At 35.7% G+C, this 27,076-nt stretch overlaps 1 protein-coding gene across 1 annotated transcript in view; it reads left to right on the top strand.

The window, feature by feature from the left end:
* Positions 1 to 27,076, top strand: part of AUH (AU RNA binding methylglutaconyl-CoA hydratase) — a 111,585-nt gene that overhangs the window by 72,901 nt on the left and 11,608 nt on the right. The window lies entirely within an intron of this gene.

Genomic DNA, 27,076 nt, shown 5'->3' with positions numbered 1-27,076 from the left:
TTAACGTGTAGTCCCTATGCCTTGGAGTGTCTGGTTGGGCCTCTGGTTATTTCTGTGGTCTTGCAGTCAGCGCAGGAGCTTACAGATAGTGTGACATCCAAAAGCACTTTTTAAAGCACTTCTAGGTGTATTAAGTTGAATCCCATGCATGGTCTCAGTGTTAAAAGGCTTCTTTTAAAAGGGGAGTTTCTTGTAAAATACAGAACGTAAGAGCAAATTGATTTTATGTTTTTTCAAATGGATGTGTCTGTGTTTGGATTTTATTTTTTTTAAAATTTCTTTCTATCTGTAAAAGGGATAGGCAGTATACAATTTTGTGTGTATGATTTGTTCTTATGACAAACTCGTGTAGTTACAGAAGTATACCATAGGTCTGCACATAGCCACTGTAAATATGCCAGATAAAATCTGAGAGGAAAAAGCGTGCTTCAGAATAAATATTTAGTAAGTCTATGTTGCATGGCCATAGCCAGTTACTTCCTTTGAATTTTGGTATATAAAAGCTTATATAAAGATTTCAACAACTCTTTTAAAAGTAATAAGCCATAAAAATAGAGTAAATGTTCATATTTTTATTATTTTGTTTTCCATTTCTGTCTTCATTTTACATAAAATTTAAAAAGGGTCAGAAAGAAAAGAGTTGATACAGAATTTACTGCTTCCAATATGGAAGAGAAATGTGATCATTTGAAGACCAAATGCTCTCTGCTATGATAATTCTGCCTGAAAATTAGCTGCCTGAAAAGTAGCCATTGATCTTTTATTGAAATTCCTAAGTGTGATGCTAGGTTTGTGTAGTAATTGCCATGAGTTTGAGCAAGGCAATATATAGCATGTACTTTAAAGTTCTTTCACCTTAGGAAATTAATAGACGTTTTAACCCAGTTATATTGGGCCATCACTTCCTACAGGACTGAAGCCATAGCAGTGAAAGATTTCTTAGTGCTTCTCTAAGATTAGAGGCAGAAATGAGTGTCTGAATTTTGATAGTTAAGTTGCTCAAAAGGATGTTATGCCTAGTTAGCTTTATAACTACTACAGATGATCAAAAGTCTTCATGCTGAACACTTTAGAGGTGCCAGATTTCTGGATATCCATCTCTTCAACAGAATAGGAGGTCACCCAGAGCATAACACTATAGTCATTAAAAAGCTTTATTTTCTTCAATCTTGAAGTGAGAAATGCAGAGGAAGAAAGAAACACTGGGAGTACAAAAATAATAGCACATGCTGCATAGGAAGCAGCTATTGTTGTCCTTACGCATTGTTCATATGAAAAAAATAAGCCTCTGTGAATTAAGAGGGATTTAAGGTAGTCTTGGAAATGTCAAAGTTCCAAATAGTGAAAAAAGCTGGTATGTTGTCAATTCTGTTGCTTCTCCATTTTAAAAGGGGTTAAACCCCAAGTAAATTGTTTCCATGTTCCATAAAAGTGGTGTCCTAAATTAAAGTGTGGAGTGTAACTACAGATTGTATTGTAGCTAAAGATTTTCTGATAGTCTGGAATTCCCTGCAATACATGTGTAATTTCTCTAGACAGCATCTTTTTTCCAGGTCAGAGAGGCCTATTCTACGTTGGTCTTTACTAAATGTTTATCTTTACAATACCTTTTTTTTTAATTTTTAAAACCTGAATTTATTTTGGTATAGTTGAATATTTACAAAGACACATACTTTTCTATTCCTTGAGAAGAAGTGATTGTACATAATGGAACCAATGATAGTGACAAATTTTTTCAATTGTTTTCTTTTGAAAAAACCCACCCCAACTCCCCTGGAAAAAAAAAAAAGCCCCCCAAGCCCCAGTGTTTATTCCTTGTTTAAAAAAACAAGGACAAAAAAAATCAGTGAAAGCTATTTTTTGCATTTTTTGTCCTGGTGGCCCAAATAAAATAACTGTTAGACTAGTACACCCTAGTATATGTTTCAGGTTTTCCATGTGCTATATATTTTAGCAAATTTATGTAGATGTCTATTAGCTTATCCTGTCATCCAGGAGCTAGTTACTGCATTAGAAAAAATAGATCTTCCGAATTCCTTTATCTGGACATAGTCCTGAACCTTTTCTAGGTGACCTTTCATGAATATTGGACAAGGTGATCACCAGATATTCCTTCCAACTTAGCATTCAGTGATTCTGTGAGTTTAGCAGTTCAATGAAGTATCAAAAGACAGTGAAAAACATGTTCTTTTGGGTTTTGATTTTTTTATTTCTCAGAAACATCTTTCCTTCTCAGCACAACATAAAGTAACATGTTAAATATGTATATGTGAGTCTAAATCTGGTTGATTTTTTTTCCTTTCCCCTGCTCCTTGCATAGAAAAGGGAAGTAGTGCTTCACAGTGGTGAAGTATGATGTGTCAATGGAAAAATCATTGAATTTCCTGAAAACATCATTCAAAGAACAAAATATTATTGCAGTCTCATGCTATTTTTCTGATTTGTTATTTTTATCATTCTCTTGCTTCCTGATGTAATAGAACTTCATATTATCACTTCTGATAAAAACCCTAATCCAAAGGTTTTATTGCATGTATGATTCATACTTTAGTCTTTAAAAGAAGGGAGTTTTAGTCTTTGAAACAATGGTGTTTTTTGATTTCTGCCTTCTTTCTTCTTACTCTGTGTGGTGTGGACAATAAACTCACTTTCATGTTCTTCTATTGATTGTAATAGGCTTGCTGCAGATCTTTAGTATACTCCTATGTTACCAAGGATAAGGTATGTAAGATCAGTGCAGTTACTGCGTTGCTGCCAAAGGGAGTTTGGCTTATGCTGTCACATCAGGAAGCCAGCTTGAGTAAGAGGAAGGAAAATGAAGTTATCCTTACAAATAAATTCAGAGTAGTGAAGTAATAGTACTGCTACAGCTAAGATTGGGTTGAATTTGGCTGTTTAGCTGAAGATCTTTTCCTGCTCTAAAAGTAATATATGTCTGAGATTATCCTGAGAATGTCTGTATCTTACTGAAAATGTGATTATTGTGAACAGTCTCATTTAAGGAACAAGAGATCCACAAGGTCCAGTGATTCTTGACCCAGAGGATTGCAGGACAGAAGATATAAAAAGGAATGGGGAGACACCCTGGTACAGTACCTTATCCAATTCTGATTTGAGTGTCTCTGAGGATATAGATGTGAGGATCAAACTGTAGTAGTTGATTTCAAAGTATATCATGAGACTGTAGAGAGCCTGCTAAGAAGGACTCTGAGATTAGTGGTGAATTTCTGGAGTAATAGGTCTTTTATGTGTCTGAAAAAGGGTTTATCTGAACTTTTTATTGTACTCTAGCATGTCTGACATAATTGACTGTGTTGCCTTGGAGTGTTTGTTCCAGGTTTTGCTTGGTCATGTTGGGTTGGTTGTTCTAGCATTTGTTTCTAAGAAAGACCAAACACCAAGTAAGAAACTTTCTTTTAGCATATGTCTAGTGCCTCTGCAGATGCAAAGAGTATATGGAATGATCTTAACTAAAAGGTTATCTTTTGAAAATAATACTGAGATAATTGCTTTGTTTTGATATTCAGGAGAAAAATGAGAGGTTGTTTGGTCTTATTTGTTTATTCTTATCAGGGATGCAGTCTAGCTGTTGCAATTTTCATCATTCTCTGAAGTAGCCATTGATAGAGGTAAGGTTCTGCATTGCTAAAGAATTGTGACTGAAATCCATCAAGAATGCCAAAGTAAACATATAAAGAAACCTACAACTAATGCAAGTGTCAAATTTTCCTTGCTTAAAGGAATAATCTCTTATTTATTTGTACATAGTCTAATTCTGTCAGGGACAGTGTTACTGTGAGGCATTTACATAAACAGATCAATAAGCACTTAGCTTAGGGGAAGTGCATGTTCAAAATCATAGATCCATCATTTCTCTGTGCGATGATGTAAATTTTTTGTCACTGAGAGAAATGAATGCTTAATAATATAATGAATATTTCTGTTATTCCAGTAACATTATTATCAGATCACAGGTTTCTGAAAGGATGAGTGTAGATAATATTTTACAGTTAATCTTTAGTGTACAGCTGAATAGATGATAAGGTTACATTAGTGAATAATTTTTAATAGACTAGGGAATAATATCGTAAGCACAGACCAAGTGTGGAGTTTGGGTTGGCTGACTCTGCATTATCAAACATGACTTGACATTTACTGAGACAGGTCTGGCAGTTTCTGCAGCTGAATACATGGTCTTTACTGTCCCTTTCCTCTGCAATATGGTGATGCCCACTAAAATGGAAGTAATTTCGGGGGAAAAGTTTGGATGGTGTTGATTTTTCTTTCTGGTACTTCCCTTCTGTGTAGAGATTTAAGCAGGTGAAAATAATATATTTGAAGAATTTAGCCCATGACAGGTCAGTTTTAGCAAAGTATAATGACATAGTTATTTTGTTTTAACTTAATGTAGTAATGAAAAATATTGTATCTTTAAATAACTTGAAATTTTTTTTGCATCAAAAAATGTTACTGATTCATTTTTGATCTTCAGATATGTGTGAAGTAAAGTATGAGTAGGAATTTTTTTGCCTATTTTTGAAAATGTAAAATAACTCCAGACTAACCATCACTGCTACAGAATTGGGATAGTGGAACATGAACTACTCACGGTGCAGCTTATTGATTTTTGAATGTCTGATTAAAGTAAAGTACATCAATCACTGAGATGGCAATGTAGAACTATGGAAGTGATATAGTAGCTGTAATCATTTCCACAATGAAAAAGTCAGCTTTAAGAATGTATGTGGAAGGAAATTTTTTCCCAAGAATTAACTGCATTTGAATATCATTTAATCTAAATAGAACACACCACCATATGACTGATATTTTCATTTCTAGTAATCATTGACATTCTTTGTTAGAAGTTGCTTTTGATTCCATACCTTGAGTATTAGCCTCTACACTAAAAAAAAAAAAAAGAAAAAAGAAAAAGCCTTTTTCTGATTTTCATTGCATCATGTGATGAGTGAAATATTTTTAGCACTTGCTTGTTAGTTATTTCCATGGTCAGTCTGGCAGTTTTCTCTGTCGTCTTTCACTGTGATTTACTGAGTTCTTTTAATGGTTGGTAAAAAGGGCTGATTCGCACATTTCTTAGGCTCATAATCAAGAAGTTGTCTGATTTAGTCAAAATCTTAAAATTTACCACTTCTATACACAATCAGAATTAAGCAATTTTACTTCTACAAAATTATTTTCTTAAAATGTTAGGAAGATTTTTTAAAAAGTAGTTGTTTTATTGTAGACTCCCAAATACTTAGGAAATGTTACAAACCTCTCTGCCTAACTAAGTCAGTCTTTTACAATTTGTGTTTAAGGAAAATTCACATTGATTCAATAATGCACCACACTCCTTTTTGTGTCTTTCTGGGGAAAAAAATATGATACTGACTATGAAACTAGATGGAATCTGGCTTCATACAGTAGGTAATGTTTTGTTGTTGCAAAGGCTATTTCTTTCCTTGCCATCTTGTAGTTTAATACTGCAGAAGCAGAAAATAACCAGTGAAATAGTTCATCAGTTGGAAAATCCTACAACTTGCAGAAAATAGAGAAGCTTGCTAGAAGTCATCTACTTTTTTAATTATTCTTGCTCCAGTTTATATTTACAACAGTAAAAATATACTTTTAGTCTTCAGTGTACTTTTGGTCTTTTACTTCCATTCTGCTTAGAAACCAGACATCTGAAGCCTCATTAAAACTTGTCAATAGAACTTTGCAGTTAGGATAAACAAGAAAATATATATCCACTATAAAGTCCATAAAGTTTATTTGTGCTTGGTATCACTGGCCTTGCCTTGTAATGCTAGCAAATACAAATGATTCCAAGTAGTTAGAATGGAATTTCACATAACTAAGGACTCAATAATTTACCTGGAGCTGAGGTTCTAATGAACTATTTAACCTAGGTTAATATTGTAGAAGCTGATACTATAGTTGTTGTATTTTCATGAGTCTAACTAAATGAAGATGTACAAGATAATTTACTAAAGAAGATATATATATACATAATTATTACACTGTACCTAAGTGATTTTAGTTGTTGGATACTGAAGTTTACTCTAATTTCAAGTGTTCCCTGTTTTAGGGTTATGCTGTAGGATGCCTAGCTTATTTTACAGACTACTGCTTATTGTACTTGCTCTTTTAAATTACTTTAAGTAGAGGTGATGAAAAGTACTTCAGTGAATGCTTGGTGAATGCTGCAATACAGAATCCTTCAGGTTTGAAAAGATTTTTAAGATCAAGTCTAGTGGTTATTTACTATTGAGTGATTTATTTTAGTAAAGACATATAAAAACACATATAAAGACATATAAAAACACATATAAAAGTGATATGTGCAGAAAAGAAAGTGTAATATATTGTGATTTAGTTAGAAATAGTACTCACTTTGAGGGACAGAGTGTATAAAAAATATTTTTTTTAATATGGAATTTAAATTTGTAATGCCTCTGAATAAAGTTATGTCTTGCTAGTCCCTTGCACTTAGTATTCTGCAACAGCTCACGCAATTTTCTAAATGTGAAGAAAAGATCCTGTTGAAGGGCTTGGTACTATATCCCAAACATTTAAATTAATTGTAAATATAAGAATTCACAGTAAAATAATTTCTGTTTTCACCTTGTTGTACACCCATGCATGCATCCATAGAGTCATGTTTTTTGGTGAATTTAGCTAGTTAATTCACTACCTACGATTTTCTTTTTCTTTCTTAACTGTTATTTTTGTAGATGAATTTAACATAATTCCAGCTTGAATTTTTTGTTTTAGAAACAGTTTGTGGAACTATTTTGAAAAATCTAAATGACAATGATTCCAAAATTCTTTGAAGTGCTTTGGGAAAGAGTAAGCTACCAAAGTATCTGTTTTCTAGGAAAGAAAATGGATTTATGCAGCAGAGGCTTGTAGGGAGCATTATCAACTTCTGCTGACATTGAAGAAGTATTAATAATGGCTTTGTTAAATTCTTGACCATTAAACATTCAAAAATACTAGAAAAGTGTCTGGTTTTGACTAGTGCTATGTGATATTTGTATTTCTTTAAAAGTTTACCTGTGAAAATTTCAAACCTAAAATAGGTGCAAAAGTGATAGTGGCGTTTGTTAAACATTGAGGTTTTTTCTTTTTTTCTACATTTTTTAGACTACTAATCATAGTAGAAGTATTTGCTTTCATTGAATGCAGGATGTTAATAGTGGTATTTCCGTTATTATGACATGTATCTTGTTTGTTTTCATTTGAGCTGTAATAAATGTGATCAGTGATTACTGATCATTCTAAGCCAGTGATGTTACATTTTTGCACTAGCTTCAGGATTGAGACATTTTATTCAATGTTTGGTTTTATAAGGGGGAGCAGTTTCCTTTCTACTGTTATCACACTTGAAAGATAAACCATGAATTTTTGAAAGCCATCAAGGAATAGGCTCAAAGGGATTTATAGTAATCTCATAAACAACAGAAATTTTTTCTCATATTTGAGTAGATCTAATAGATGGAACCTTGTATATTGAAACAGAGGAGCTGAAAAACTTCTGTAAAACTTGTGAAAAGTGAAACCTTGTCAGTGATGTGGCCATCAGTGAAACATAGCCAGTGTGACTGTGTAACCCAAATAGCTGTTATTACTACAATCCCAGTTTCTTTTTATGTTAACATTAAAAAAAAAACATTCTGACTGGCAGAAAGAAAAGTGATAGAGTGTTTAGAATTACTAAATACCTTTTGTGTTAGAGTGCTTCTTCAACCCTAGTAAATGTCTGTATATCAAGTCTTCTGCACAGTTAAGGCTTTGTATCATACTTTGATCCTTCTTTTATGGAAGAGTTAATGTGGCATAGTTTCTCAGAAGTTTATAAAATGTCTATTATATGAATCACTTTGTCTCAGTGGAATAAAAGCTCATTGAACTGTGATCCACAGCAGACTCTTGTTTTATAGTCATATGAATCAGTGTTTGGATATTATATTATTCGTAGCATGAAGCCAGTGCAGTAGAATTAGGCTGTTGTGTTACATGTTGGAAAAATATTATGTATTTGTACCTGGACAATTGTTCTGCAATGATGTAATGGCAGCAGTCTTTTAATTTGCCATTTACTTTTAAGTTTATTAAACTACTTCAATATGATTTAATATGATTTTTAATTATGATTTTTTATTTGATTTTTTAAAAACTTGATCCTACTCAAACCCAAATAATTTTTATGTCCTACTTTATCTCTATGGTATTTAGATGAGGGATTTAATTGAACTTTCCAATTGTTTTTATATTAAAAAAAATATAGATTTTCTTCTGATAAATGTAAGTCCAACACACTAAGAATAGAACTAAATAATTTTGAATATTTTCAAAAATCTATAATATCAAAGAATACTTTTAGAATTACTTGGTATCATTAATTTTTACTATTGTAGCACAATAATACCCTGGTTAAAGATGAGAAACCTGTATTTTAAGGCAAGCTGCAAAGTGGAGGAAGTAGGTTGCTCCTGACAGAAAATATTTATGAGTATAGATGTAGAAAAAATGCAATATCTTGTATCAAAATATAAGGAAACCATGAGATTGTAATATGCGTGATAGGTAATGTTTTGAGTCTCTTCAGTCTTCAGCTTTCTTTAGACATTGGGGTAAAGAAAATTTAAGGCCCAGGTTGAAGAGGATAGTTACTGTGTCCACAAGACTACTCTCCAGCATAAGGGATGTGAAGGGAAAAGGCACAATGGTGCTTGTTTCACAACACAAGAAGTGAATGGTGGAGGCCGGAATTACTCCTGTAGTTCAAAGAGCAGATTAAAGCTCACAGTACAGAGTGAGACTTCATGGATAGATAAAACAAAAACCCAAGAGCCTTACGCTGATATTTTTACTGAATAGAAGCAGTGTAGAGTCAACAAGGAGTGCAAAGAGAGGAATGTTGGGACCAAAAACAGAGCAGAGACAGACTGTCTTTGACATTTAGAGAATGAAGAATTGGCTGAAGTTTCGTCCTCCTACACTGATCAGCAAAGGTGTTAAAGATAATTGTATGTACTGTAATCTAAACCCATTGTATCTTTCAATGGGACCAGGAAAGAATGCCTCTGACACTCCCAAGATATTCTAGGTGGAGAAAAAATATACTGTTTTCAATACTCTTTCAATACATTACTTACAATGACAAACTTTACAATACATTACTTTATGACAAACTTTTTTGACCTGAAGAATAGTTTTTTGATGCTGCAAATGAAGCTCAGTGGAAGTAGGGAAAAAAGGTTCTGAACTGACAAAGGACTTCCAGGAAACTACTGAAGGAAATTAGAGTACATTTAATTGAGTAAATACAGCTTGAGCTATGAATCTCCATTGGCTGAGGTGATTGTGCAAACCATTTCACGGCCTCCTTTTTCTGTCTGATCCCTTAATGAGTCCCTTAGGGCACAGATGAAGATGTTATTAGAACTTTTGTTTCTGACACAGATTTACAATTCTGTACACTTGTCTTGTTTTCTTTATATTGCAAAAAGAATAAAATTTAAAATCAAACAGAATTTAAAATGCATTGCTAAAGGAACTGCAGTAGACTAAATGTTTTTGAGTTAATTATTTTGTCTCCTGATGTACGCACAGTCTAACATTCCTCAACAGTTGATTGGTCCACAGAGAAGTTTAAGAGCTAGTTGAAGTCTATAACCTCAGATTTAAACTTTCAAGTACAAGGATGAATAGAGGTTATAGTTTTCCTCGTATGATTCTCCGCTTATGGATGGGGCTTATTTGAGCAAGTGAGACCTTAGAACCAAAGAGCTTGTATTGCATACCCCAAAGGTCTGACTAGTCTCATGTCTTGTCTCCCACAGGGCAAGTGTCTATAAATGAAACTTCACTGTATTACTTTCTCAGTCTCTGTTTTTTTGATTCAGGGTTTTCTGAGCTGGATGAGTTTTATATATATTTAATAACTCTTGTGGGATTTTGCTTCCATGAATTTGTCTGATCTTTCTTCCCCTTAAGCCTCTGCTTTGTTACAAGCTTTGTTCAGAACTTGTACCACTGAGCTGATTTTGCACAGAGGGATCTCTAGATTCTAATGTAACAGTGACCTGATAGTTGCGATTGAATGATCTAAGTACCACGTTTTTCAAAATGGCCATTACATCATTGCCAGTGCCTGCAACTGTGGATTCTCTGAACAGTAAGGAAAGTGCTGACAAAACTCATGCATTTTTTTGATTTTCTGCTCTTAGTCCTTGCTCCTTACCTCACTCACACTTGCTTATTTGAGTCTCTGCGTTACCTGACAAAGAACAGTTGCTTTGTTGAATGCTAGCTCTGGCGACCTAGTCATGATGCACTTTTTCCTTATGTGGTTGGTTAAACAATTTGAATAGTTACTTGGAAGGGTGTCAGCATATTACAAGCAGCTGTGTCTAGAGATTACTGCTTGCTGTCATACCCTCAGCTGCGTGTCTTGCCCTTCTGCCAGAAGTCATCACCCATTTAGATCGACTTGTAGAACAGCCTGTTCAAATTCTTCTTTATGATAGTAAGAAAAAAAAGGTCTGCAAAAGAGCTACAATTTAAGATGTCCAGGCTAATTTTGACTACAGCAGACTTGGAGAATCTGATTCGGAGTCCAGGGGTCAGTTGTAGAAGCAACCTCATGGGCATTTAGAGAAGCAAGAAACTCTTTTATTGGAACAGCTGGACCTGTCAGGTTGACTAAGGTTGATGCCATGTGAGATAAATTTCTCTTGTGTATTTTAGAATGATAGAGTAACTTCGGTTTGGCAGGTGCTTTTGAGGGCATATGCTTCAGTTGCCTGTTAGATCAGTTCCCTGAAGTTAAATCAGGTTAGTCAGGGTCTTGTGTTGCCATTTAGTAAATCATAAAGATAGGCAATTTCTCAGCCTCTCTTGCCAACCAGTGGTCTAATGGTTTAATCCCCCTCCTTGTGAAGACCTTTTTTCTTCTATTTTATTAGAATTTAATTTTTGCAATTTGTGCTTTTTCCATCTCAGTCTTTTGCTATGTATCGCTGGGATGAGATGATCTCTGTTTTTCTATAATTATCATTTAGGTGGCTGAGGATAACAAGGACACTGTGATAGATTGCCAAAAACTCCCTAAATTTGTGGCAAATTACAGTCTTTGCTCTCCCCTCATCTTTTGAGTCAATCATCTCACTGTCAGGTTGGTTAGACACTTCCTCTCCTGTGAAAAACAAATGACTTCCAGGATACTTTGCTTGACTGCTGTGATCTTTGGAAGAAGAGATTCATACCACAGTGACATTAGTCAACTTCCTTAGCACCCTTGGGTGCATTCCATCTTGTCCCTGGAGACTTGGAAATGCCCAATTCATGCATCTGTTCATGATCCAGTCATCTGCTACTGTGTGCACTACTTCAGTCCCACAGACTGTGATGCTCAGGAGGAACTCTGATCGGCCAGGGAGCAGATCAATGAAAAACAAGGCAAAAAAGCACTGAATAATAGAGAAGCCTTTCTGTGATCTTTGCTGTACTTTTTCCCTGTCATTTTTTGCTTGATGTATCTTATTTACCAGAGACACGCGTATTTACTTTGTTAAACTTTTTAAGGCGCTAACATGCTTAGAGAAGATCTTGTTTCCCTCTAGCTCCAACTCTTACTTCCACTTGTGCTCATATGGTTGGTGTTTCTGTATTGTTCCCACTTTCACTTTACATACACTTTCTGACATTCTGGAGTTTTTCTCATTTTCCTTTGAGTTGTTGTATTTGCTGCATTTATATTTGCAGAGGGAATTTATCATGAGGCTTTTTGCATGACCAGTTTTTCTACTTGATGACTGCTGCTGAAATTTCATTACATTCAGTTGGCGAAATACTTATCTTTGAACAAATAGTTCAATAACCTGAAGTCTCTTCTCATGAGTAATTGTCTGTGTTCCCTAATTGAATTGCAGCTCCTGCAAACTCATGTGGGAATATGATGCTAGATGTTCTGAAATATGAGAGCTAGGGTGCAGTCCAAAACCATATAATAATTATCAATTTACATAGAAGAGTAAAATCTGATTGTTAGAGTGGTTGTTTCTGTTTAGTCTGCTCATAAAATGGACAAAGGCAATTGTAAGGTAAGTCTTATTGCTCAAACCTTAGGACTGGCATTCAGGTGTTTCAAGTGTGTATTTAAGCACTTTCCTGTCTCTTTTCTTTTTTTCAGTATTTGAGACATTCCTTTATTCCTTTAAAAAATAAGCAGCCCTGAATACGAGCTTGGTAACTTTTTTTTTTAAAGAATCAGTCAGTCATTCTGTGATGAGTAAATTTATTTTTAACAGCAATTCAGAGAATTAGAAAGATAGCTTTTAATATCTTTATTATAGTGGCTTTATTGGCAAATGTATATTAAATTTTACTTCGCTGAAAGAAATTTATAAAATTTTGTACTGTTCATGAAGAGTTACGGCAATAAAATGCAGAACGCTTAATTACTGCAATCTGTAGATGTAATGGATATGTGTTTAACAGAGTTCAGAGCTCACTAACCAGTTTAATGGGCTCATCATAATTTTCTTGTAATGTTTTTGTGTTTGCAGCACTTATCATGTACAGTAATTGTGTATTTACATTTTGTATGCTGTATGAAGAAGTACAGAGCTTTTTTTGTCAATGTCTTAAATTGGGAAACTCTACTGGTTTTTAAACTAGGAGTTTAACTGCATCCCAAGCCATTTAATCATGCTCTTCCTAAAACGAAAATATTTTCTAATATTGTCTTAGGAGATGATGACTTGTCTGGAAAGGCAAATTTCACTGTTGGTGTAAAGCAGTTTAGAAGGCACAGATCATATTTTTCAAATGGTTTGATTTAATAGTTTACAGACATGTAGGATGTTCAGTGACAGCTTCAAGCTTTATGTGGAGAATTAAAATGAGTTTTAAACTCTGGTGACTTCATGTTGAACAAAGTAAAATTTCAGCTTTGATCCTCTGGGATGGAATGTGTATGATGACTCACTTATGGTTCAGAATATGATGGTTTTAGTAACTTGTTGAATGGTGCTACATGTAGGGAAGTCTGTAGGAATAAGTGAAACAACTTTAGTCCTGTATTCGCAGTTCAAATAATTAGTGTTTTAATGGTTAACTTTACCCTCATAATCAGCCAAAATTGAAAAATATTTTTTTTTAATTAAGAAGCAGATATATTATATTTCAAGGCTTTTAAAATTCTTGTTCCTTCTGTAATCTACTTAAAGCACAGGTGTGTTAGCCTAATTATCAAAATCCCTTCCTGATGATCTTTAAGTGATAGAGGAACAAAATACTGTCTGAGTGTTACTATTGTAAAAAATTGCATTTGACCTGTAACAAGAGCAAAGAAAGAATTTCAGTATGTTGTTTCATTCTTCAGCTTCTAGTTGATCCTAAGGTGTAATTACTTGTATGTAGGTCAAAAGCCTCATCTACTAGGTTTTTTTTAAGTACTACAAAAATCTCTTTTTGGAAAGTTAATTTTAGAGATGAAATAAGAAAGAAACTGATGACGAAAATATTACTGTTCAGTCACCTGGTCAGGGACTTCTGAATTAGAAGTAAATGAATGAAAAATACTGACATCTGCTGCTATGGAATTCCAATTGGTGTTTGTATACTTTTAGTCCTGTCACTTTTGAAAAGTGTATCCTTTTTCATTTCAGTTTCATCTGTGCGTTATAGGAATAGTTTTAGAAGTTATATTCAGCCATATAAAATACATTACAGCTAGGATAGTAATGACCAGAAGAAAAATCTTGGACACACAGAAAATGCAAATATTATACAGCTATCTAAAATATCCTTTCAGTTGTTGATTTTCTATAGGAACTACCTTTATATCGGCAGTAGATGAATATGTGCAGTGTGTCTGTTAAAAATCTTAAATGACTGTGAGGAAAGTAATGATGTGTCAAAACTAAAATTAGAATTTCACAAATTATCTGTGGCATTCAAAAAAACTGCAGCAAATTTATCAGAGAATTGAAAACTAGTACTGGACCAGATGCATCAAAATTTTAGACACCTTAGCACAACTCTGACTTCTGGATTCTGACAATTCCTGGCGTGAACATCAGGGCAAACAGGGTCTCGGTTGTGTAGCATGAGCATCCTGACCTACACTATGCTGCTAGGGGAGCACTCCTGTACAACTTCACTGAGCTCTGAGATGAGCAATTACATGCAAAGCTGATATGAGTAAAAAGAATAAAATCCTAATCAGAATTGGATTGAAACGTAGCAGACCATCAAAGATACTGGTTCTTTTTAAAATTTTTTCTTTTTCTTTTTGTCTGGTCAGAGCTTATACACAGCATTATATGTTTAGGTATCCTACCTGCTTGATTAAGATCTTTTTCTTCTGAAGTCTACATGGTTTTTAAATTCATAGTAGAGTCTGTAAAATTTATTAGCTCTGCAGCAGAGAGTTTGAATGAATTTGATGTCTCAGCTTAAAAATCATATGCCAAGGCTTTGCAGAGGAATGAATTTTGGAGGCCTTAAGGTCCTTAGTTCAGCCCTGTCATCAATATATGAATTGCTAGGAGACTAGGAGGATTCTAGACTGCTGCTTGAGTTGCCATTTGAGGGCTTTTGTGTTATTCGAGTGTACAAAAACTAGAGTTAAAAGAAGCAAAATTAGCTTCATATCCAAAACCAAGAGAGAATTGCTAAAAGCCTTCCAGAGACTCTCTGTTTCAAAATGCATCTATTTAAAATCAAGAGGATTTTCAAAATGTTCCCTAATGAAGTGTCAACAGAACCTAAAAGTTTGAAGAGAAGGTGTTTGACATGCAGGAGGGTATTGGAGCATTTAAAGAAGCATGCAGATGGATGACATTTTATCGTCAAACTGTGTTGCTGCAGATTGTACTGAATAGGAAAATGCACTTTGTATAGCTTGTTCTGGAAGATATTTAGTATCTCCTGTTAACGTATGCATCACTATGCCCACAGTTATGTTGAGCTTGCCCTTTTAAGTTTCCGTTTCCATTCACTTTAATAAGAAAATAACTGGAAAGCCCCCAGTGCTGACAAATTCTGTGACACATACAGAATGCAAGCATGAAAGGTTATCATACCAGTAGGTACATGGTTTTTTTACATAAATATATGTCAAGATTGTACGAGGGACATGATATATTTAAGTATGACGTTAGCATGTGTTATTTTTGTCCTTACTGAGAGAGCAAAACTTTGGAGAATATTGCTATATCTCAGCTTCAGAAATGAAAGTGAAACACTTCGGTGGATACAAATCTTTATGTGGTGAAGAGCGAACCTTTCTCAAGTAAGGTTTTTGAGGAAACTGTCTGAGTGACTGCTCAGGAGGGAAAAGGAATTGCTCATTATATTCAGGATTTCATGCCATATTTTTAGTTTTCCAGTTGGAATTTCCTCATTTTGCATCTGAGAACTTTTGTGATCTAAAAGGTTCATATTTTGAAGGAGTTCATCGCTTTCACTGTGGTGCTCTTGAGAGTGAAAAGTTGTAAAGCTTCAACTCAACAAATTGCTAAGGCAAGTGATTGTTTTGAATATAAGGTACCAGCTGATTTCCTGGAGATGTAGATCTATGCATCTCCAACATCTCATGTCAAACACTGGTGTATTTTGCAAATGCAAAGGGTAATTGCTCTTAACAAGTGCAAATATGATGTTACATTTCTCTGTGTTCACTAATTTGCTTTAAACACAAGCCATTGTTTTTTTATGAATGACGATAAAAATTATAATTTCTTCTTGGCACAAAAAGTTTCTGAAAGCCAGAAGGAGCTCTGTACAAACCTCATTGGTAATGCTATCTCAAAGTGACTCAAATATGTGTATATACATAATGTGTATATATTTGTTGCAGCTCTAATTTTCTAGAATTGGAAAGACAGACACATGCAGTTAGAAAACAAAGTCGATTTTCTGATGTTTCAATGGCATTAGTGTTTCAAAATTGATTTTGAAAAGTACACTACAAGTTGACTAATCTATTTAAAATAAATAAATAAAAGATAGCTATTATTTTCTCTGTTTTAACTTTTCTATCTGAAACTATTAAAAGGGTACGATGAAATAAATATAATATGAGTTGAGTTGTTTGACAGAATGTCTGTGACACTGATACTGGTTGTAGTGCTGTGTGTGATGAAGAGAGATTGCTGTGTAGTTCAGTTTCATCTCTAAAGAAGTCAGATTATTGCAAGAAACAACACTGGGTATGTGATAGAGAACTACTCTATATGGAAAAAACCCCACAAAGAATAGCTTTAGTGGATGTTACCTCTCTCTGAAAGCTTTAAGATATTCAGAAGACAACATGAGATTCCTTGGAAAGGTTGCAAAGACACCTTCCACTAAAACAGGGAGCTCAAAGCTTCATCCCCCCTGGCTTTGGACACTTTCAGTGGTAGGGTATTGACAGCTTCCTTGGGCAACCTGTTCCGGTACCTCACCACCCTCACTGTAAAAAAAAATAATTCTTCCTTATCTCTAGTACAAATCTACCCTCTTTTTGTTTAAAACCATTAAATAATGTTCCACTGCCCTACAGTAGGAAGGCCCTACTAATTCTCTCTTTCTGATAAGCTCCCTTGAAGTATTTAAAGGCCACAGTAAAATCTGCCTGGAGCCTTCCAACCCCAACTCTCTCAGCCTTTTCTCATAAGAGGGATACTCCAACCCTTGGATCATTCCTGTGTCTCTCCTCTGGTCTCAGTCCAACATGTCTATATCCTCCCTGTGCTGGGAGCCCAGAGCTGGATGCAGGTTCCAGGTGGGCTCTCCCCAGAGCAAAGCAGAGGGGCAGAATCCCCTCCCTCCCCTGCTGCCCACGCTGCTCTGGATGCAGCCCAGGACACGTTTGGCTCTGTGGGCTGGGAGTGCCCATGGCTGGGTCATGTCCAGCCTCTCACCCACCAGCACCCCCAAGCCCTTCTCACAGGGCAGCTCTCCATCTGTCCCAGCCTGTGCTGATACTGGGAGTCTCCATAGCCCAGGTACAGCACCTTGTACTTGGTCTTGTTAAACCTTATGAAATTCACATGAGTCCAGTTCTTGTGCTTGTTTAGGTCCCCATCCCATCCTTCAGGTGTGTCAACAGCACCACTCAGCTTGGTGTCATCTGCATATTTGCTGAGGGTGCACTTGATCCTGGTGCCTGTGTCATTGCTGAAGATGATAAACAGCACAGGTCCCAGTACAGACCCCCTGAGGGAGATCACCGATGTCCATCTGGACATTGAACTGCAAACCAGTGTCCTCAGGATGTTACTGTCCAACAAATTCCTCATCCACCAAACAGTCCACCCATCAAATCCATCTCTTCAGTTTAGGTAGAAGGGTGTTAAGGGGAGTGTGTCAAATTCTTTACAGAAGTCCAGGTAAGTGATAACTTCCTTTGTCCACTGATGGAGTAATTCCATCATTCAAGGTCACTGGGTTGGTCAGGCAGGACTTACCTTTGATGAAGCTGTACTGGCTCCCTTGAATTAACTCCCTGTTCCACGTGTACTTCAGAGTTTTTAGAAGGATCCATTCTATGACCTTCCCAGAAGTAGAAGTGAGGCTATTGGGTCACTAGGTCCCCGTTTCTCACCCACCTGGGACCTCACCTGAATGACGTGACTTTTTGAATATCATGGTGAGTGGTTTGGCAACTACATAATTAGAGAATTACAGAATATTCTAAGTTGGAAGGACCCACTAGGATCATCAAGACCACTTAAGTGAAATGGCCCATATAAGAATTGAACCCACAATCTTGGTGTTACTAGCACCATGCTCTGACCAACTGATCTCATCTCAGGGGCTCATCAGCCAATTGCTTCAGGAATCTGTAAAGCATTTCATAAGGTCCCACAGACTTATATGCATGTTCAGGTTCCTCAGGTGGTGATGAACCGATCTCTTACAGTGAGGGAACTTTGGTCCTCCATCCTTGTCTTGTGGTGTGACCACTTCAGAGCTGTTGGAAGAGGGGCTGCCACTGAAGACTGAAGCAAAGCAATTGAGTCTTCATGTACTATTTATTTGTCTGCTGCTTCCCAATGACATTTATTTGTTTCTGTCCAGGCCTGAGCATTATTCTCCTTGTATTTAGAGGCTGAAGTCAGGTGCCAGGGCAGAAATCTTAGGCGTTTGCTCTTGGTTACCCTTTTGCAATGCACACCATATTACAGTGTATGGATGGATGCAGAACACCCTAGTGGATGGATATTCACAGCTCATAGGGACTGTATGGAAGGAACACACAGCTCAGGACCTTTTTAGCAGGAAACTGTACTTCAACAGAAAGCAAAATTGGAGAAGAAATGGGGTTTTGGGAGGAGTTACATTAGCTTTTTTAGGAGGAAATAGGTAGGTGATCCTAGAACTTGAAGGATAAGGTTTTAAGGAACTAGTAGCTGAGGGAGAGAAAAACTGAGGGAGTTAAACAGCCACAGCACTGAGGAGGGGATTGGGGCTGATAACTCAGCGAGGAAATGAGAAAAAGGGCAGGACACAGAGTGTCCAGATGGACAGATGGTCCATCAAAAACATTTGAATGGGAACATACCAGAGATGATTGTGCCTGCTAAAACACAGTCCCTTACGGAGCTGGGAATGGTGCTAGTTTTTTTGAAGATACCATGCTGGAATAGAGAAGTCACTTCAAAATCTACTTTTTTAAAGTATTACTTAAGCTGTGTGGAGTGGACACAAATGATTCTCAGTTAGAATGTACTTAACTTGCTTTATTTAATTAACTTTGAGTTTTCTTAGTTCAATATAAATCAGTCCGATATTTTTGAATCCTCCCATACAGTCATCCTGCAGGTTATATTACTCTTCTGTCATCAGCAGTCCCAACTGCAGTATGTACTGTGCTCTACATGGCATTCAGTATTGCAGTAGGAAAATTTTACTGTTCTCTTTTAGCAGCAGAGAAATCCAGGACCTTGCAGCTGAAGATAATATGCTTTATATGGTTCCTCAAAAAGTCTACTTTATATGGTTCCTCATACAGATTCTGAAAAAAACAGAAACAGGGACAATGCTTTGAAGATTATACAGACATATGTAAAATGCATTTTGGCGAAGACTGAAAATTGAAGCACCCAAAAATTAGCTACTTAGATGCAATTTTGCACAAAACTGTACAATATAGCTTGTAAAGTTTTAAGCCAGCTATTCATTCTTTATTCTGTATATTCTTTCATTTCATGGGCATATATACTGGTGCAGTTCATAATGAGAAATTTTTTAAGACTGAAAGTTCCCCAAATGTATTGTGCCACTTGCAAATGACACTGCTACCAAAATCAGGCCAAATTTAACTCTGTATTCCAATGTCAAAATGTTATAGTGACTCAAAACAAGGCTTTTTTCCTCTCCCCTTCCCCTCCCTTTTCTTTTCCTTCCCTTTCCTTTTCTTTACTTTCCTTTTTTGAGCAAGTCACATTTTCCTATGAGCTTCATTCTTAGGTACAGCTGAACTTTTTTGGCTGAACTAGGAAAATGTATGACTAGTCTAGCAATATGAACTGATTGCTGGACTATTTGTAATACTTATAAAGGGAAGAACTTTTTAAGAACTTGAGAGACTATGCTCAAATAAAAATAACATTTTGTATTGGGAAATTTTATATTATAATAATAAAGATGATGCTACAAGCACTGCCCAAAATAGAAATATAAATGCATCATATTGCTAAGGTTCTTTATATTAACTGTTAACTTTTAAATGGATTTTAACTTTTTTAGCACTTAAGAAAAATGAGATCTGTAATAATCTGCTTACACTGTTGTTTCAGACAAAGGAAATTAATATGGGTGTGAAATGAAAACTGCACAATAGTACAAAGCTCAAAATTGTTAGACGATACAATAAGAAATGAAAAATATAGCACCTTAATTCAGAGAGCTCACAAAATTCCATATTTATTTTTGAAACCCGAATTTATCTTAGGAAGATTAGTTTGCACTTAAAGTAGCTAAATTAAATGAACTGTCAACGTTATCTCTTTGACCAGAGGAGTGTGAGTTGTCTGGATAACTTGATATGTATGCAAGGAAACTGAAAACAAGGAAGACTATTAAGTATAATCCCAACAATAATAGTAGGTACTATGGTATTGTGCAAAAGATACTATCATTTCCTGAAATTGAGGAGATGGGTGAAATACAGTCACAACTCCCTTTGGTATTCTCTTCACACAGAAGCCTAGAAATATTTTATTAAATATTAATAACAACATAAAAGACCTTTGGTCTTATTTTCATTTTAATTAGGCAGGATATATATGCCATTCACTTTGAAGCCAAATGCTATTCCTTTGTATTAACCTGCGGGGGGTACTAGAAAATTGAACCAAGTAGCATTTAGCTGTTTCTCCTCCTGCCAGAGATAATTAACATCTACTCTTTTGCAGACTCTCTTACTGTTACCTGATCCCCATATACAGGTTTCGGATTCACTTCCACAGTTTGAGCAGTAGGGTGTGAAATGCTGCCTCAGCCCATTTCTTACAAATTGGCAGAACTCAGGAAAGGTATTAACCTTCAACTTTAACCTACTAAACTTACAAGGGAAACCTAATCTCATAATTAAATCAGATTGATGAGACAAAATTGACAGTAATTCCAGGAGGGAAACAAAGCTGTGTGTAATGCACTGAAACTTTTTTTGGTTTTTTGTGGTGAATGATAAAGACAACTGAAGAGCCTAAGAATGATAGTTGGTATGGCAGAAGGAAGTAGGAAAATTTTTGACACATTAAGCTAAGACAGGAATTAGTAAGACACAAATGAAATAAAAAGGTAAGAAATTAATTGTATGAGGTCTGCAGGTTTCTAGACTTTTGGCTAGCTGTTTATGCAACCTTTCTGTCTCAAACATAGATTTTCCATGCCACATCTAAAGCCTGATAATTATCTTAAATGGGGCTTTGGAGCTGCTGATGTAGCAGCCATTGATCCTGGGCCCTCCACTGGGAGAACCTTGAAGAGCTGCCAGGCTTCTTGGCCAACTTTCTCCTTTGGCTAATGGACTTGGGCATTCACTTTGGCCAGAGCTTGGTGTACTGCAGTCAACTGTCCAGGTAGCCTAGTACTTCTTTCTTCTGAAACCTAACATTTTTATCTCGGTCAGTCCACTGCAGAGCTATAATCTTGCCAATACTTCAGTGTGGGACTGGACCATCATCTTGGCTAAGCTTCCTCAGAGTGAAGAGTCTGGTGAACTTAAATGAGTTACACACGTTAACTGATAGGAAGCAGAGCTGCTTTTACAGAAAACGCACCTGTGTTCTGCTCTAAGAAAAGTATGCCTGAATACTCCACTTACTGGTAAATTCACATTTTCTAATGAAAGTCAGTGAAACTAACAAGTTCAGCTGTCACTATAGTGCCTTTTGACTGAAATTATCTCCTTTGTGCATAAGCATTATGAAACATGATACATTTTTTCACTGACCCCCTCCTTCATAAAGTAGATCTTTCTCCTTTGATTATCTAATACTCAATATTTTATATATTTTGTTTTCTGCTTATGTAAAATTAACATCATTCCCTCTTTCCTTTACATGTTTTAGCCTAGGCCTGGGAAAACAGTTATTCATTTCTCCATATAAAAAGTACATGAAGGTGATAATGCCTCATCCTACAGGAATGTTATGGAAATAGATTTCAGTAGTATCTATGAGGAAACTGTGTTGTGGTGATGATAAGTAGTTTGCTTTTTCAAAAAATTCTGTGTAGTGAAGAGGTATAAACAGCTTTGTTTTGTTAACAAGATGAAAATCCAGCAAACAACTTCCTTCATCCCCTAATTGTCCTGACTTTTTAGACAGAATTTTCAGTGGGCAACAAAAATACTAATTTCTACTTTTTCTAAATAAACTCACATTAGTCCATTTGTGATACACTCCTGGATAGTTCGTGAATTTTAACAGGTATAATCAGATTTCTAAGCTTGAAACTTCCACATCTGCTGTAACATATCATATTAGATTCCATCCCTTTGCTTTTAGAAAAGCCAATTTAGCCTTTACACAGTGATTACTGGACTTGGATTAGTCATGATCACAGAGGCTGCAAAACAGATTCAGATGTGTCTCACTTCCCTTGTTCACAGATATGTATATAATGTGTTAGAGCAAACTGAAAATATTAAACCTATTTTATACTTCTAGAGCAGTTGGTTTGAATTCGAAAATTTAGCCTTCAAGCAAAAGGAATCCATGTCTTTGCATGTAGGGAGCTGTAAGAGTATGAGCTGTTACTGAGAGGGAGGAAACAGGGAGGAAAAAAGCTTTTGTCAGTGCATACAAGTTTTAGCAGTTTTTTGTGTCAATTAATACCAAAATAGCAACCCTCTCAACTATTCATTTATGAATATTACAAGCGGACATTTTCTATGTTTAAGAACCATTACTACTAAGGAGTTTTGAGGCATAGAAGATAGAAAATATTAGCCTAAACTTTTGGTTTTACTACATTATAAAGTACTTAAGGGTTTAGAGGAACAGAAGATCAAAAGTTAGAATCTTTTGTTTCTACTAAAAAGGATAAACAAAACCAAAACCACCTGATTAAGCTTAAAAGATAGTCAAACTTACTTGTTCCAGAGGTACAGTAGGATACTCATACAAAATACAGTTATGTGTCATTTATCCTGTAATAGATAAAATGCAATTGTTCAAAAATATTTGAATCATATTGTATAGTTGCTGTCATGGCATTATAGAACACTGACGGGTACTTGGAAAACACAGCTAAGCCATCTCTTGATCTCTCAGCTAGGAAATGTAAAGATATATGAAACATCTGACATCTCTGATATTGGAGTACAGCTTGGTAGTTTGTTTTGGCCCCATTTTCAGCTGCCAAGGGATTGACAATTGTGAAGTAAGTCACATCAATGTGTCAGGCAAACATAAGACAGAGTGCTAAATTTGGTCTACTTATGGTCAATGTTAAATCTGAAGGAAATTAAAAATATATATTTTATATCAGTATGAATTGTCTAGCTCTGTTTTAATTGAGTAGTTCACTTATTTGGAGATCTGTCATTACTGAATAAGCATACAGAATCTAATTATTTCCATTTCATATTCATTTATGACTGTATTATATGAGAAAGAAAAATAGTTTCCAAACTCCTAATGAATTCACTCTTATGTCTGGCATTTTTCTTCAGCCTACAGAAAATTCAACAAATGAAATAGCAATTGTGTAGTCTGTCTCAGAAGAGCAGCTGCACAAGTTAGTTCACCACAAAACAAGCAGAACAAAATGATTTATGGAGTACTGTTTCCTTAATTATTTCAGAGAACCTTTCTGGCTCTGGAGATTTGCTTGAGCCAACTATTGCAAATCTCTGCATTCCAGAAACAGTGGATTCCTGTCTTCCTTTTTTATCTCCATTTTTCATCATGAAAACAAAAGCTGTTGATCCTTTGTAACTTTATGCTAATAACTCTATATTAATATTATTTATATTTTAATAAGAAATTTAGATTTGGGAAGACGTGTTAATCAGATGACTGAGTTAATCTAAGTTTTCTCTTGAGTAATTCTAGGCTAATTCTTGCTCTGGCAGTTTTGTGAAACTGTAAAGAAAACTGGAACAGAGTGCAATGTACTTGACATAGTTTTAAGAATGGTGCATATTTTGACATTATTTTGCATTTGAGCATCAAGAAATATGAATAACTACATTGAAACTTGATTTATCTAAATAAAAAGGAAGAAGAAAGTAGTTTAATTTTGACTTTTTAGTTTAATATGCTAATATGAAGAATTCCTGATAGAAGGAGTTCTGTAGTTTATTATGGGTAGATTGAAATTATCCTCTTATCTTGTGCCTTATGTGGTCCTCATAGCTTCTTGGCTTCCTTGACTGTGCAGAATGATGAAATATATTTATTGGCCAGAGGAAATTTGGATGGTCCTAAGATTTTTTTTCTGGACATTTCTAGAAAACAACAAAGCTAAAGGAAGGCCTTATTTGCTCAGTTTCTAGGAAGTAGAGTGATGATCTTGCACAAAAAGGAGACATTTAGAAGCTCTGTACAGAGTCACTGAAATTTTTTCTTCCAATTAGAGTAATCTGTTCTAACTCCCTACAATTTCAGGCTTACTCCCTACCCCCAATTTCCCAGTGTTTTTTACTTTAGAAATGTTTTTCTCCCCATACCCTGCCTTCCTTTCTGTGTGCCTTGAGCATCAGCTGTCATAGTTTATATTTGCAGAAAACATTTCTTCATTTTTGAGGGGGAAGTAGTTGTTTCTTTCCCATTCAGCATGTTTGCAAGAAAACACCATTGGTCTCATATTTAGGGACCCATGCCAGAGCCATGTCGGGGATCGTGACTGTGTTTATTCAAAGGAGGTTGAGATTGTGGGATTCAAACATAGCAGCCTGAACTCACAGCTGCACCTAGCCCTCTGTTCTGTTATGAACCAATAAGGTTGTACTTATTACTAGGACTGAGGAATTATCCATGCAAAACAATTAAACAATTGCTCTGTTCAAGGATACTCCACACATTCAGTGTGACTACCATGTATGATCACTGTCGCATTAATGGTGTAATTTATATTAGTTATATTTTATTTTTGTCTGTTCAAACAACCAGGGTTTCCTTTCACACAAATCTCACTGGTAAGAATTAGTATGTGGCTTAACTACAAGCAACAGATTAGAAGGGAGGGATAAATTCGCTTTAATAAGTTTTTTCCAGGTGTAAGTAGGACTATTAACATTCGGAGGGTTCAGTTTAATACCTGCACTTAATTATCAACTAAAAACAAGTTGTAAAACTATAATGTTTGTTTTATTTCAGAATTTTTTTTACTTTTTTTTCTTTGCTTCACCAAAAATGTTGGTTTAGAATCTTAAAAACATCTAAAGAAATAAAGTTGTATGACAAGGAAAATGATGAGAGAGACTGAGAGAACAAAGTAGACTGTCTCAAAATCATGTTTATGTTTTGTAACATAATAAGGCATAAGGGCCATGCTAATACATTGCAAGCTTATCTTACTTTTGGTATTTCACCAGATAGCTCCCCAGAACACCTACAGCTCTCTGTGTGACCTTCAATTACATGTGCATGGTAAGATACACCCCTGTTTGACTAGGATTAAAAATGGAGGTGTGATAAATGCTTTCAATTTCTGAGATGTTTCAGTGGTGTACTTCCAAGAAGAATAAATGTTACAACTGAATCTGGATAGGGAAGAAGGCTGGGAGTAACTAGGGTGAAACACATCACAGGCTTAAAATGAAACAAAAGTAGTCAGTCTTTTTAAAAATACCATTTTATCTGAGAAAAAAAAAGAGAGTGAGGCCAAGAAGGTGATGTAGGTTCCTGCTTGCTCATCAAATTTCTGGCTGTGGAGGCTAATGGATTCTTACAAGGCTTGTTATTTAACCTTTTTTTCCTTAAAGATTCCATTATTCTCTTCAGATTTCAAGAGAAAAGTTTCCTTTATTTAAAGATTTTCTGTTTAAATTTTAGTTTCTTGCTCAAATGCCATGTGTTCTCCGAAGGAGTTAGGCAGTAATAGAACTTTTGATGTCTCCAGGCTCCAGTAAAATGTTTCTAACCTACTGAGGATTTGGGAGAGCTCAAGCACTGAATCTTTAGTGAAGCCAGATGGGTTGCTGCCAGAGAAGGGTCAAAGGATCTGCATGTAGGAGTGCCCTGATAGAAACTAGAAGCCAGCAGCTGGGCTGTAGCCACAAGTAGAAGCACAAAGTGTTCGGTGGTGGGCTCTGCTCACTTCAGAGTAGTCCTGCCTGAAGAGCAGGATGAAGCCAGCTAGTCAGAAATGAGTGGTGTTCCCTATCTTGTTGAGGCTTAGTGGCTTTTATACAAACTATTCTTAATGACTTACGTTAATTAAAATATATTTGTAAGTTTTTTAATAAGTGCAGTGAAGGCCCCCACAGATGCAGGGCAGCTGTTCTAGCTCTTGCTGTTGATAGGGGTTCATTTCTTCATTACCTCATGCCTATATAGCCCCTAATGTCTTTCTTTCTGGAATTTGGATGGAGGATGTAAGGAAAACAAAATTAGTGTCTAATTTCTTGATCCTTAAAACTGTAAAGGTCCATTAAATCCAGCTCATGTATGCTTGATTAGGTGACAGAAGAACATAGTTAGCACTAGTTTCTTCATCTGTGGAGGAAAGACTTGCCATTGCATACAATATATGTTGCATTACATACTAAAAACAGTGACTTCTGTCCTGTATTGCTATGTCATAGCAGCAGGCAAGAGGAACATAAAAGGTATTTTCTTAATGTATTTTATTCCTGTAGTGTTGTAACCATCTGTCAGATGACTACTGGGAATAATTGTTTATTTAGTCTCTTTCTTGATTTCCTCTCACATTTTGATTTCTGGGTTTTTTTTCAAGAATTAAAAAATAGGAAGAAGGTGATGGAAGAGCTGAAGTTAAGGAAAAATGTTTGAGGAGTCCCAGACAATAAAGTGTTAAAATACCACTTTGTGCTTATCGGAGTAGGTCCACTGTTGCACAGGAACTGGCTTTAAACTGAAATGTTGATACTAATATATTTCATGTTCCAATTTATGGAACAGTTTCCTTTTTGCATTGCATATTGCTATATTAATGCATGCCAGTATTGAAAGATTTGGCCAGGTTTTTTGTAGAATCTGTGTTTTCAAAGTCCCCCCCAAATGGTTGTAGATGTTATGTTATAGCCTAAGTACTAGGTAAGCTGCAGTGTAGCTGTAGTGTATGCATCTTCTGCTGGGAGTATGCTTTACTTAAGATGAAAAATGTGCTTGGCATGTACAACTTAATTTGGCATATATTTATCAGTAGAGAGAGTGCTCTGCCTTCTTGGGATTTGGTAGCTGAACCAGGTGAGATTGTGTCCTCCTGCTGTCACATTGACTTTGCCGTTTTCTCTGAGCTTCCATCGTATTAACTACCAATTCTCCTTTCTTTAGTGCTGCTCAAGTCACAGAATTTCAGGGATGAATAATTTCAGACATCAGTTCTTAAAAACTCATTACTCTGGAGGAGTTGAAAGCAGATTAATTTGATA

This window comes from Melospiza melodia, chromosome Z (genome assembly GCF_035770615.1).
Source record: "Melospiza melodia melodia isolate bMelMel2 chromosome Z, bMelMel2.pri, whole genome shotgun sequence".
NCBI classification, from domain to species: domain Eukaryota; kingdom Metazoa; phylum Chordata; class Aves; order Passeriformes; family Passerellidae; genus Melospiza; species Melospiza melodia.
Note: the sequence above shows the minus strand (reverse complement) of the source record. Positions and strands in the feature narration are given on the sequence as shown.